Below are 13,036 nucleotides of genomic sequence, written 5' to 3' on the forward strand. Positions count from 1 at the left end.
GAGTAGGAGAACAGTGGACAATGTGGCAGATGGGAGCATGGGGCCAGGTTGGGGAGAACTTTGAATGCTATTTCTTCAAAAGATGCTTCCTTTCATATCTTTTTTAAATGGTTATTCATCTTTGAGAGAGAAAGAGACAGAGCACGAGTGGGGGAGGAGCAGAGACAGAGGGAGACACAGAGTCTGAAACAGGCTCCAGGTTCTGAGCCGTCAGCACAGAGCCCAATGCAGGGCTGCCACTCACGACCCGTGAGATCATGACCTGAGCTGAAGTCAGACATTTAACCAACTGAGCCACCCAGGCGTCCCAGTTTCCTTTCATATCTAAATTGTGTCAGGAACCACGGTGGAGGATGAGCTAACATTGGAGAGCAAGGTCCATGGACTTTGCAGTTCAGAAAGGAAGATGTTCCAGTCCAAAGGAATGATACTGTAGGATAAAGGTGATGGTAACGCAAACACCAGTGACTATGTGACCGTAACATAGGACCACCGAGCTCAACCTGAGAGGCGTGCCTGCAAACCCGAATGCAAGATGGAAGGGTGAAGTAGTACCTAAAGGAAAATGAGAGGTTAGGTGAGGAGGAGACAAGACTAGTGCCCAGGGTAGCAGAGGACATATAGCAAGTGCAAATATAAAGAGGCCAAAGAGAGCCACCTGGGAGACATTTTGTGTAGTGTGACACAGAGAGAGGGGTAATGCAAAATCATGCTGGAGGGGAGGCGGCTGTAGATCACAATTCCCTTCGACAAACACATGCTGAGCCCTTGCTATTAAGAGGGACGCGGAGCATATGGACAAATACCTTACCGTTCCTTCCCTGAAGGAGTTTACAGAATGGCACGGTGACAGCTAAGTCACTAAATATTTACAAAGGCATCTGCTAGTACCATGACAGAGACAGGTACAGACAGGAGACCAACTAAGCAGATCCATTCACAGAATTTTGCCCATAGTTTATCCTCATTCCTTCAACAAATATTTATTGAGCACCTTCTATTTTATTAGGGACTGAGGATATTAAAGCATATGGAACTCATTTCCTGTTCTTAAGGAGCTCATCATCTCCCAAGTGTGACATATAAGAACATTGACATTTACAGGGGGGTCTTGGCAAAAATACTCATAGATCACAGAGGGAAGAAGATAATATATCCAGCCTAAGGACCAGAGAGGCTGGAGAAAGAGACAAAAGACTGTTTATTAAGGCTAGGTTAAACATAGCTCTATGGACAGAAGCAGCCTCTCTATGTAGATGGGCTGGTACATACAAATTGGCCAATGTGATCACTCACGTATACAGTGTTGCAATGCATATGGAAATGTGGGGTGACGCGGCTCATAGCACAACTGCCCTGCATTATGGCCCAGCATAATTTCATTTTAATAGACCTCAAATCAATCCTCTCTAGAGAGTAGACCGTATATTCCGACGGTCTCCCTGGCCATGATTTTACCACTTGCTTTCATGTTTTAATCACATCCTCTAATAAAACATGAGCCTTTTAAAGGCAGTCAGTCTTTCAGGGATCAAAGTCACCTGGGAGAGTTTGGTTCCCTGCCAAATTAAAGCTTGGCCCTGATTTGCTAGGCAAAGAAAGATTGTCCCTAAGATAAATATTTGGAGTTCGGGAGACAGGGCCAGACTGCAATATTTTTAAGTTATGAAAGATTACATTTGGAGCTTCAGCTCTTAAATATATCTATCCTCTTAATTTATTTGGTTAAATAAGAGATGCATGGGAAAACATGAGGCTTAAAAATGCAATATTAGTAGGAAATCTCAAGATAAACTTGTGCTGAACAAATATTAAGTCAGGGAAAAAAAGGAAAATATAAATTTACAGTCAGAACTTGGGTCCTAACTTTTACTGTCCTAAAAAAGACATTTGCCTTACAGAGGGAATCAGAAAGTGTTTTAGCATATTTTTCTTGCATTTAGTCTTGGCTCAGAAACAAAGGTAAACTCTACCTTTGTCAGAAATTTCCTATAATTGTAGAAGGACCACAAACCTAAGATTCAGTAAACCTGGAATTCAAACCAACCAGCTCAGCTCTATCTGACCTTGGATTACTCACTTTATGAAAAGAGACTCATAGTAGAAACACCAGTGGAAAGGCCAACTTTCTGAGCCTCTGAAGTGTGAGAGAGTTGTATTCATCCAGGGTAGGCTGGCGGCCAGCTTGAGAGTCAAATAGAAGTAATTGCTAGGGGCTGGTAAGAGTTTGTCCTGAGAAGGAGGAAAGCGTGATCCCCAGGCCCAGAGGGAGAGCACAACAATTAATTAATGAAGGCAGACCATGGACCAGGCCAGATTTCTTCCTTAAGAGAGTGGGAAAGGTGAGCAGAGGAGTGATGTAACAATTTAGGATGTTACATCTGAAGACCATTCAGACCCAAAGAGCATATCCATACGAAGAAGTACGGTGGTCAGATATCCTGGAGCTTGAAGGATTTTTGTGAGTTAGATGGAGCCATCAGGAATAGCGGACATTCTTTTTAGTTGTACATACTGACAGAATAAGCAACACTATGTTACACACAACTACAATGGTACGTGGCAAACTACCTTAAAAGATCTCAAATAAAGAATCAAATGTAGCATAGTATCACTGCCTCCACATCTCATCTAAAGAGCCATTTGGCCTAATTTCTCAAATACACTGGAATTCACCATAACCATGTGGCAGTACTCTTATGCCTGGTAGGACACTCAACACAGTGAATGGTACAATATTTATGCAGTTAATGAATATACCTTAGTTTAATTTTATATCTGGGAGATTTTAACTGGAGATGGGTAAACTTCAACAGTGAACTTGAACATGGTTCAGTTGCTGTACAGCCTCAAAACTCTTAGCCTAATCAATTAACATTTAAAACTATATTACTCAAAGGTCACCTAAGTTATCACTTCATACCCATTAAGATAGCTTTTATTTTTTTAATATTTATTTATTTTTGAGGGAGAAAGAGAGGCTGGGAGAGGGAGGCAGAAAGAGAGGGAGACACAGATTCCGAAGCAGGTTCCAGGCTCTAAACTGTCAGCAGAGAGCCCCATGAGGGGCTTGAACCCACAAACTATGAGATTATGTCCTGAGCTAAAGTCCAGGGCTTAACTGACTGAGCCACCCAGAAATCCCCTTTTTTCTTAATTTAAACAACAAATATTGATTGAATTGCTATATTGCATACCTGAAACTAAATTACACCAACTAGTTAACCTTAATGCTAACTAACTGGAATGTAAATTAAAACTTAAAAAATAAATAAACAGACAAACAAACAAACAAACAATAAGTATTATGAGGATCAGAAATTGGAACCTTTATACCTCACTGGTGGAAATGTAAAATGATACAACATCTGTGAAAATCAGTCTGGCAGTTTCTCAAAAATATAAACATGAAATCACCATATGATCCAGAAATTCCACTTTGGGTTATGTATCCAAAAAAGTTGAAAGCAGGGACTTGTACCAAAATGTTACCAGCAGCACTATTCACAATGGCTAAAAGGTGGAAACTACCCAAATGTCCAATGATGAACTAGTGGATAAACAAAATCTGACCTACACGTACAATGCAATGGTGTTTAATCTTAAAAAGGAGTGAATTCTGACGCATGCTACGGTATGGATGAACATTGAAAACATTATGCTAAGAGAAATAAGCATCCTAACCCATATGAGGCACCTAGAATGGCCAAATTCCTAGGAATAGAAGGTACAATAATGATTACCAGGGACTAGAGGGAAGGGCAACAAGGAGCTATTGTTTAATGGGCACAGAGTTTTATGTTTGGGATGATGAGAATATCACAGAGGTGGAGAGTGGTGATAGTTGCACAATAATATGAATGTGCTTAATGCCACTCAAAAATGGTTAAAATGGTAAATTTTATATTAGGTTATGTTACCACATTACAAAAAAAAAAAAAAGACAAAGCTAACCAACCACTATAATAACAACAACAAAAGTCCTCTTGAATCAGTATAATAATAAGTAAGGAGATTGAATCAGTAATCAAAAACCTCCCAACAAACAAAAGTCCAGGAACAGATGACTTCGCTGGTAAATTCTACAAAACATTCAAAGAAGTATTAATACTAATTCTTCTCAAGCTCTTCCAAAAAATAGAAGAGGAGCAACGCTTCCAAGTTCATTTTATGAGGCCAGCAATACCTTCATACCAAAACTAGACAAAGACGCCACAAGAAAAAAAAAATTACAGGCCAATATCTGTAATGAACATAAATGCAAAGACCTCCAACAAAATATTTGTAAACTGAATTCAACAATACATTCCAAGAATCATATACCATGATCATATACCATAAATGGGATTTATTCCACAGATGCAAGTATAGTCCAATATCACCAAATCAGTCAATGTGATAGATTACATTAACAAAATGAAGGATAAAGATCATATAATCATCTCAATAGATGCAGAAAAACACTTGACAAAATTAAACATCTACTTATGATAAAAACTCTCAAAATAGTGGGTATAGAAAGAACACAGCTGAATATAATAAAGACCATATATGACAAGCCCACAGCTAACAACATACTCAGTTGTGAAAAGCTGAAAGCCTCTCCTCTAAGATCAAGAAAGACAAGGATACTCACTCTTACCACTTCTACACAACATAGTATTGGAAGTCCTAGCCAGAGAAATTAGACAAGGAGAAGAAATAAAGGGCATCCAAATTGGAAAGAAGAAGAGAAATTATCACTATTCACAGATGATGTGGTATTATAGATAGAAAATCCTTAAAAAACCTAGAAAAACCTCCATCAAAACCTATGAGAACTAACAAATCCAGTAAAGTTGCAGGACACAAAATCAATATTTAAAAAAAATCTGTTGTGTTTCTAAATACTAATAATGAACTATCATAAAGAGAAATAAAGAAAATAATCCTGTTTTCAATTGCATCAAAAAAAAGATAAAATTCCTAGGAATAAATTTAACCAAGGGGTGAAGACTTGTATATTGAAAACTATAGTACATTAATGAAATAAATTGAAAAACACAAATAAGTGGGAAAATATTACATGTTCAGGGATGGAAGAGTCAATATTGTTAAAATATCCCTACTACCCAAAGCAATCTAAAGATTCAATGCAATCCTTATCAAAATTCCAATGGCATTTTTCAAAGAAATAGACCAAATAATTCTAAAATTTGTATGAAACCACAAGAAGGAAAAAAAAAAAAACCCTCTAAATATCCAAAGCATTTTTGAGAAAGAAGAACAAAACTGAAGGCTCTCTGATTTCAAACCCTGTAACAAAGCCACAGTAATTAAAACAAGATTGTCTTGACAAAAAAACAGACATGTAGACCAATGGAACAAAATGGAAAGTCCATAAATAAACCCATACATATATGGTCAATTACTTCACAACAAAGAGGTCAAAAATACACAATGGGGAAAGGCAGTCTCTTCAATAAATGGTGTCAGAAAGATTGGACAGCCACATGTAAAAGAATGAAACTTGACCACTATCTTATACCATACACAAAAATTAATTCAAAATGGATTACAGACTTGAATGTACAACTTGAAACCATAAACACCTAGAGCAAAACAGCTGGTAAGTGCTTTGGTAAAGGTCTTGGTGATGAGTTTTCGCATCTGACACCAAAAGCAAAAACAACAAAATCAAAAATTTTTAAATGAGAATGCATAATCATAAAACCCTCTGCACAACAAAAGAAATTGTCAACAAAATGAAAAAGCAACCTACGGAAAGGGAGAAAATATTTGCAAATCATACATCTGATAAGGAGCTAATATCCATAGTATATAAAGAATTCACACAATTCAATAGCAGAAAGAAAGAAAGAAAGAGAAAGAAAGAAAGAAAGAAAGAAAGAGGAAAGAGAGGAAGGAGAAAAAGAAGGAAGGAAGGAAGGAAGGAAGGAAGGAAGGAAGGAAGGAAGGAAGGAAGGAAGAGAGAAGGGAAGAAAGGGAAAGAATAAAGGAAGAAAGAAAAGGATAAAAAAGAAAGAAAAAGAAAAAATCCAATTAAAAATGGGTGGAAATCTAAATAGACACTTTTCCAAAAAAGACATACAGCTGGCCAAAAGGTACATGAAAAGATCCTCAACATTATTAATCATCAGGGAAATGCAAATCAAAACCAGAGTGAGATAACGCCTTACACCTGTTATAATAGCTAGTATCAGAAAGACAAAAATGACAAGTGTTGTGGAGGATGTGGGGAAAAGAAAACCCTTATGCACTCTTAGTGGCAACGTAGATTGGTAAAGCCACTGTGGACAACAGTATGCAAGTTCCTCAAACAATTAAAAACAGAGTTACCATATGATCCAGCAATTCCACTTTCGGTTATTTTTTGATGAAAGCAAAAATACTAACTTGAAAAGATCTGTGCACCTCCATGTTTAGTTTTTTTTAATGTTTTATTTACTTTTAAGACACAGAGAGACAGAGTATGAGTGGGGATGGGGCAGAGAGAGAGGGAGACACAGAATCTGAAGCAGGCTCCAGGCTCTGAGCTGTGAGCACAGAGCCCGATGCAGGGCTCAAACTCAGGAACTGTGAGATCATGACCTGAGCCGAAGTTGGACGCTTAACCAACTGAGCCACCCAGGCCCCCCTGTGCACCTCCATGTTTATTGCAGCATTATTTACAATAGCCAAGATATGGAGACCACCTAAGTGTCCACTAATGGATGAATGGGTAAAAAAATATATAAGATATATATATATATATATATATATATATATATATATATATATATATATATGAATATACACAAAGGAATATTGTTCAGCCATAAAAAAGAATGAAATCTTGCCATTTGTGACAATATAGATGGGCACCAAGGGTATTATGCTAAGGTGAAATAAGTCAGACAGGGAAAGACAAATAGTGTATAATCTCTCCTACATGCAATATAAATAATATTATTAATTAATCATTTTAAAAACAAGCTCATAGATACAGAGAAAAGATCAGTGGTTTCCATAATGAGGAGTTAGGAGTGGGAGAAATGAGTGAAAGAGGTATAAAATTTATAAAAATGTGAAAAGGACTGAATAGAGGCTTTTATTATTGATAGCAGGCATGATCCAAGACTATCCTGAGCCAACAAGACATGGGCATCCTGGCAGTGACTCCTCTTGGTAATCTATGATGTGCACCATCACATTCATGACTCTGCAAATAGAAATGTGTGATCCATAATTGCATAGCAGTGTCCTGTAATAACTTTAAATTTCTATTCCCAAACTTCTTTAACCACAAAGCCTTATTTTCATATATCATCTGGCAATATCCTATAAAACTAGTATCTTTTAGAATATACTGTAGAAAGTCCATGTGCCAGCCCAACAGTTCTCAAACATTTGGGCCACAGGTACCCTGCACACCTCAAACATTACAGTATGGCTTCTTCCATGGCAGAAAACAAATAAACAAAAACAGCTAACCCACCCCTATAGTAACAACAGAAGTCACCCTGAAGTAACATAAAAATACCACACTTGCAGCTTCTTCAAGAATCTGGCAATTAAGTGGTGAGGTGGAATTTTTAAGAATGATTTTCTCAACACTGTCTCCCTGAGTTTTGCACTTTCTTTCTCCACCATAGACATGCTGGTTTCTAACTATGACTAAAATATGAATAAACTGACAGCATATGGATAGTATTGCTTACAGTAGAGTAAGGAACAATGAATCTAGTAAAAAGAAATGCCAACACTCAGTCATCTGGAATCATTTAGAGTAAGGACAAGCAGATCTGCACCTACCTCAATAGTTCCTGGACTGTAAGTCTCTGGAGTATGAAAGTGAGAATTTGTCACGGTTGACCTTAACCAGCAAAAATATGTTCAAGCATGTCAGTGCTTACGGATTTTCCGTACTTAAGGAATGCTATTTATGTATTTAAATACATAAAGTGCTATGTAGTTGTAAAGAGTCTTACCCAAGAAAAGAATGGTCATTAACAATAAAACTGTAGTATAAAAGATGTTAGTTGACTTTATTTCGAAACATGGTTTACTGGGGACCAAGCCCCACTGTCTGATGGCATGGAATAAATGACTTATCATCATATTGCACTAAGTAATGAACAAATAGATGTTGGCAAATTTTCAGAGAAGTTTGAGACAAAGAACAAAAGTAATTTTAATCGACATCACTCTGCACACCATCCAATATTTTATTCATAGATTTAAGGGTACATGGCAGCTGATTTTGATTTAAATTGAGTTCATTTAAACTGCTAGTCAAGGGGCGCCTGGGTGGCGCAGTCGGTTAAGCGTCCGACTTCAGCCAGGTCACGATCTCGCGGTCCGTGAGTTCGAGCCCCGCGTCAGGCTCTGGGCTGATGGCTCGGAGCCTGGAGCCTGTTTCCGATTCTGTGTCTTCCTCTCTCTCTGCCCCTCCCCCGTTCATGCTCTGTCTCTCTCTGTCCCAAAAATAAATAAAAAATGTTGAAAAAAAAAAATTTAAACTGCTAGTCAAGAAGAACCACAGTAAACAAATTTCTTCCTCAGAAAAGTACATTTTGTTGTTTGGCATAGCCTTAATGCACATTCTTCGCAACTCAGAAGGGATACAGAAGTCATTACTGGATGTACAGCATACTTACTTAAAAGTAGTGATTTATTCAATACTGCTTTTGAAGCATCATCAATGAAATGGAAAGAATGACTTTGTTTTATTTATGAAATATAACTGAGACTGATATTAGCAAAGCAATTATAAGAGGAACCTTCAATTCAACTAGTTAAGTAATCATATTTGCTAATATCACAAACAAACAAACAAACACTTGTATTGACTAAATAAAGGAGGAAGCATATGCAGACTGGCTCTCATTCATTGCTTAGTGCATGCGGAATGTTTCTTTGGCTGTATAACTCTCATAAAAACTAATAAGGTGTATTAGTCAGGGTTTCTCCAGAGAAACAGAGCCAATAGGGTGTATATAGAGAGAAAGAAAAAAGATTTATTATGTGGAATTGGCCACACGATTACAGAGGCTGAGAAATACTAAGGTCTACAAAGACAAAGCTGGACAGCCAGGAGAGACAATGATATATTATCAGCACCATTTGAAGGTTTTTTCTAGTCATATTTCCTAGATTATGTGTGTGTGTGTGTGTGTGTGTGTGTGGTCTGTGTGTGTTCACTTTCTCAACCCCATGATTCTCACTCTTGCATTCTTCAGTTATTGTGGGTACCTTAAGCACAGCAAACTTCAATAGGCCCTTCTTGCTGACTCTTCTCTGAGTCAATTTGTCCAATTAAGGAATATGCTACTCTTTTTTTAAATATAATTTATTGTCAAATTGGCTAACATACAGTGCATACAGTGAGCTCTTGGTTTTGGGGATAGATTCCCGTGATTCATTGCTTACATACAACATCCAGTGCTCATCCCAACAAATGCCCTCCTCAATGCCCATCACCCATATTCTGAGTTATCTTAGTCCAATCATACTCTTGATTTGATCCTCATTATAAGGCTGAGTTTTAGCCAATCATTCTTCAAAAGCCTTTTTGGCTTTATGCTTTAATTATTTTGGGTTAAGAAGCAGCTGCCTCTTCCAAACTTACAAATCCCTGAATTTCATAATTCTTTCTATACGCTTCATTTCTTTCTGCAAACTAGTCAATTGTCTTTAGAGCTTATTTCTTTATATGATAGCTTGGTACAAGTGTTCTGTTTTCTGACTTCTTCCAGTTACGGCAGATAATATCTTTACCAAATGATTGCCCCTGAATAAGATGGAAAAACAGCATATTAGCTTTTGAGAAGTTTACCCACCACCTGCCAAATGACCATTAGGGAAATGAAACATATATTCAGCTACGGTTGTTGTTATTTTTGGTGTTATTCTCATGTAGAACTCACTACCAGGCATTAATTTCCTTAGCAGTCAGGATAGGCTAGCATATGCTACTGCAACAAACAATATCCATAATTTTAGAAATTCATAACAACATAAGACTGTTTCCTACTAATGCCGCATGTTTGCTGGGGGCTCGCTGTGGGCTCTGATCCACATTACTCACTCCTGGACCCAGACTAATGAAGCAGCCACCATCTCAAATGCTATTAACTTTCCATGACAGATGGAAAACAAGAATGTGGCAAATTGTGCCCTGGCTCTCAACTTTGTTGTGTGTTCAATTGTCCAAAGCAACTTGCATAGACATAAATAAATACAAGGGAGTGAAGATGAGCAATCTACTTATGTGCCAGAAGAGGAGGAGTAGACATGTTTGGTTAAGAGTAGTATTGACTACCACACCCTTCCTAAGTGTGTACATAACCTGAGTTTTCCAAATAAAATTAGTTTTCTGTTTGGATGTATTCTGAAAGTTTCCAGTTTGTAATCCTTTGTCCAGACACGCATTTGCATTTTTACAGGTAAGATAACTGAAACTCTCTGAGAATTTATACAAAGAAGCCCAACACGTGGTTTCAGGACCAGATCATCACTAAATTGCACAGGGCAGTGTGTTATAGTAAAAAAAAGCCCAGACTCTAGTTCAATATGAACTAGTTTCAAGTCTCAACTACACAACAATGTTTCTGAGCTTATGTGGCTAAATTTGTTTACCTCTCCTAATTTCTTATTCTTCATTTGCCAAATAGAAGTATGTTAGGGCTTATTTTCCTGCAAGAGCCTTGTAAACATACAGATTAAAAAATTGTTGAAGGTGTTTCAATGATTCTGTTGTTAGATTGACATTTACCACTGGAGTGTAGAACAAGCCATTCAATGATTCCATTGCTAGATTGAAGTTGACTGCTGGAGTGTGTCATTTGGTATAGACACGTCTTGTCTTGCTAGTTGAGCTTACACGTCCAGTGACTCCTGAGAGAAACGCAATTGCTCTTGTCATGTGTGTGTTTCAGAAGACTTACTCTTTAGGAAGTAGCAGATCATCTGATGATAAAAGAGAGTTAATTGGGCAGCCAACCCAACAAAGCAGAGGTTTTTTGTGATCAACAGTAAAGGCTCCATGGGAAGTCAAATGTTTGAGAAAAGAGATCATAGAACAGGATGCCAGTTAGAGCCAGAGTCCTTTATTGTGGCAAAACTTAAAAATCTCTGAAAACAGATTCTCCAAGGACCACCCTTCAGTTTGATGGAAGAGTGTACTGACCACAAAAATTCCCAAAGGAACTTACTGAATTCATGGAATTTGATGGGTGGGGGTCAAATAAAATGATGCTGGACCTTTTTCTGTTCTCTTTTGGAAAATCCATCTAAACTTTTTAAGGGTTAAGACTAAAATACTTTCTTCTGAATTAATTTGATGTTTTAGTACTAAGGCAGTGGTTCTCAAACTTTGAGTCCATGAGGAGCATGTTAGAACAATACAATTTCATGATTCAACCACCCAATTTCAAGTGTTTGACTCGATGGCTTTAGGATCATACATGGGAAGCTACATGCAGGTGGATTGAGATTTGAGAAATTCTGGACCAGGGTCTCCCTATCAGTGCTGCAAATTAGAATCACCTGCCAAGTTTTTAAAACAGAACTGTACGTGGGCTCCACTCAAGACCAAGTATTTGAGAATCTCTGAGCATTGGGGACCCAGGCACAGGTATTTTTTCAAAGCATCCAAGGGATTCTAATGTGTCACCAGGGTTGAGAACCTCTGTGTCTAACCCAAAGAGATCTCTTTAGTTTTAAGAATGCAATGCCAGTGTCCTGAAAGGTATTTGACAGCCTAGGTTTCTCTTTATGTTAGTATCTTAGGACGTTAAAGTAGAAGGTAACTTATAGGACGAAAGTTTTTCACGTAGAATATCTGCATTGTCCTAACAGACTAAGCAAGTCAAGAAAGGAAATTTCCAGTCTAGATTCTGAGGAAAAAGGCGTGGAAAGCCAAAAATCCCCTCCAAGTCCGATCCATGCAGATCCTACCACTCTTTCAAAACTAACACCAACATATCCATAAGTCCCCTCACCTCTGTCCTCCTGGGTCTCCAAGTTTATCGTTCTGTGTGCAACTTCCTGCTCCCACCAGAGCTCTGCAAGCCCACCCTTATCTGCCTCCCAGAGATCATTTCTCTCCCAATCAACTCTTGTACCAGCTCTTTGCAAAGCCATTTTAGTTGTAAATTGAAACCCTTTTTGTTTCTTTCTTCACGTATTGGTTTTATTGTGATTGCATCCATCCGTTTTTTTTCAATGTGTTTAAAAGTTTAAAAATTAAAAAAAAAACATTTTTTAAGCCTCAGGCTGTAAAAACGAGTGAAATCTTGCCTTTTGCAATGTGGACGGAACTAGAGGGCATGATGCTAAGTGAAACAAGTCAGTCAGAGAAAGAAAAATACCATATGATTTCACTCATATGTGGAATTTAAGGAACAAAATAAATGAACAAACAAAAAAAGAGGCAAACAAAAAAGCAGACTCTTAAATATGGAGAACAAACTGGTGGTTGCCACAGGGGAGGTGGGTGGGGGAATGGGTGAAATAGATAAACGGAGATTAAGAGTACACTTATTTTGATGAGCCCTGAGAAATGTATAGAATTGTTGAGTCATTATAGCGTGCAGCTGAAACTAATGTTAATGTTAGCTATGCTTAAAAAATAAATCAATCACCAATCAGTCGATGGATCTTCCTGAGAGCCCATGCCTTTCTACAAATGATCTGCTACCATCTCGTCCGCACTGTGGTTGAGATTTTCCATAGGCACACATTTCCCTTTAAAAGCATCTCCAAAGGAGACCACTACTCCTATCCTCACCCTTTGAGTTACAATTCACATACTTATTGATCTTCTCTGAAGCTTTCACATAACTACTACAGAGCGGTCATCTCTCAGTGAGATTTTCTGGTTTAAATTGCCCACCAGATGGTTTTCTAACTGCTCCTATCCTTTCAACATCGTATTCTACTGATCTTCTCTCCTCCAAATTTTATTTTTTGACTTAGCATACACTGAGCATCTTCAAAGAGCTAGGTACCAGGATAGACACCCTAAAGAGGCACAATAGAAACTTATTCTTAA

This window comes from Neofelis nebulosa, chromosome 2, assembly GCF_028018385.1.
Source record: "Neofelis nebulosa isolate mNeoNeb1 chromosome 2, mNeoNeb1.pri, whole genome shotgun sequence".
NCBI lineage: Eukaryota > Metazoa > Chordata > Mammalia > Carnivora > Felidae > Neofelis > Neofelis nebulosa.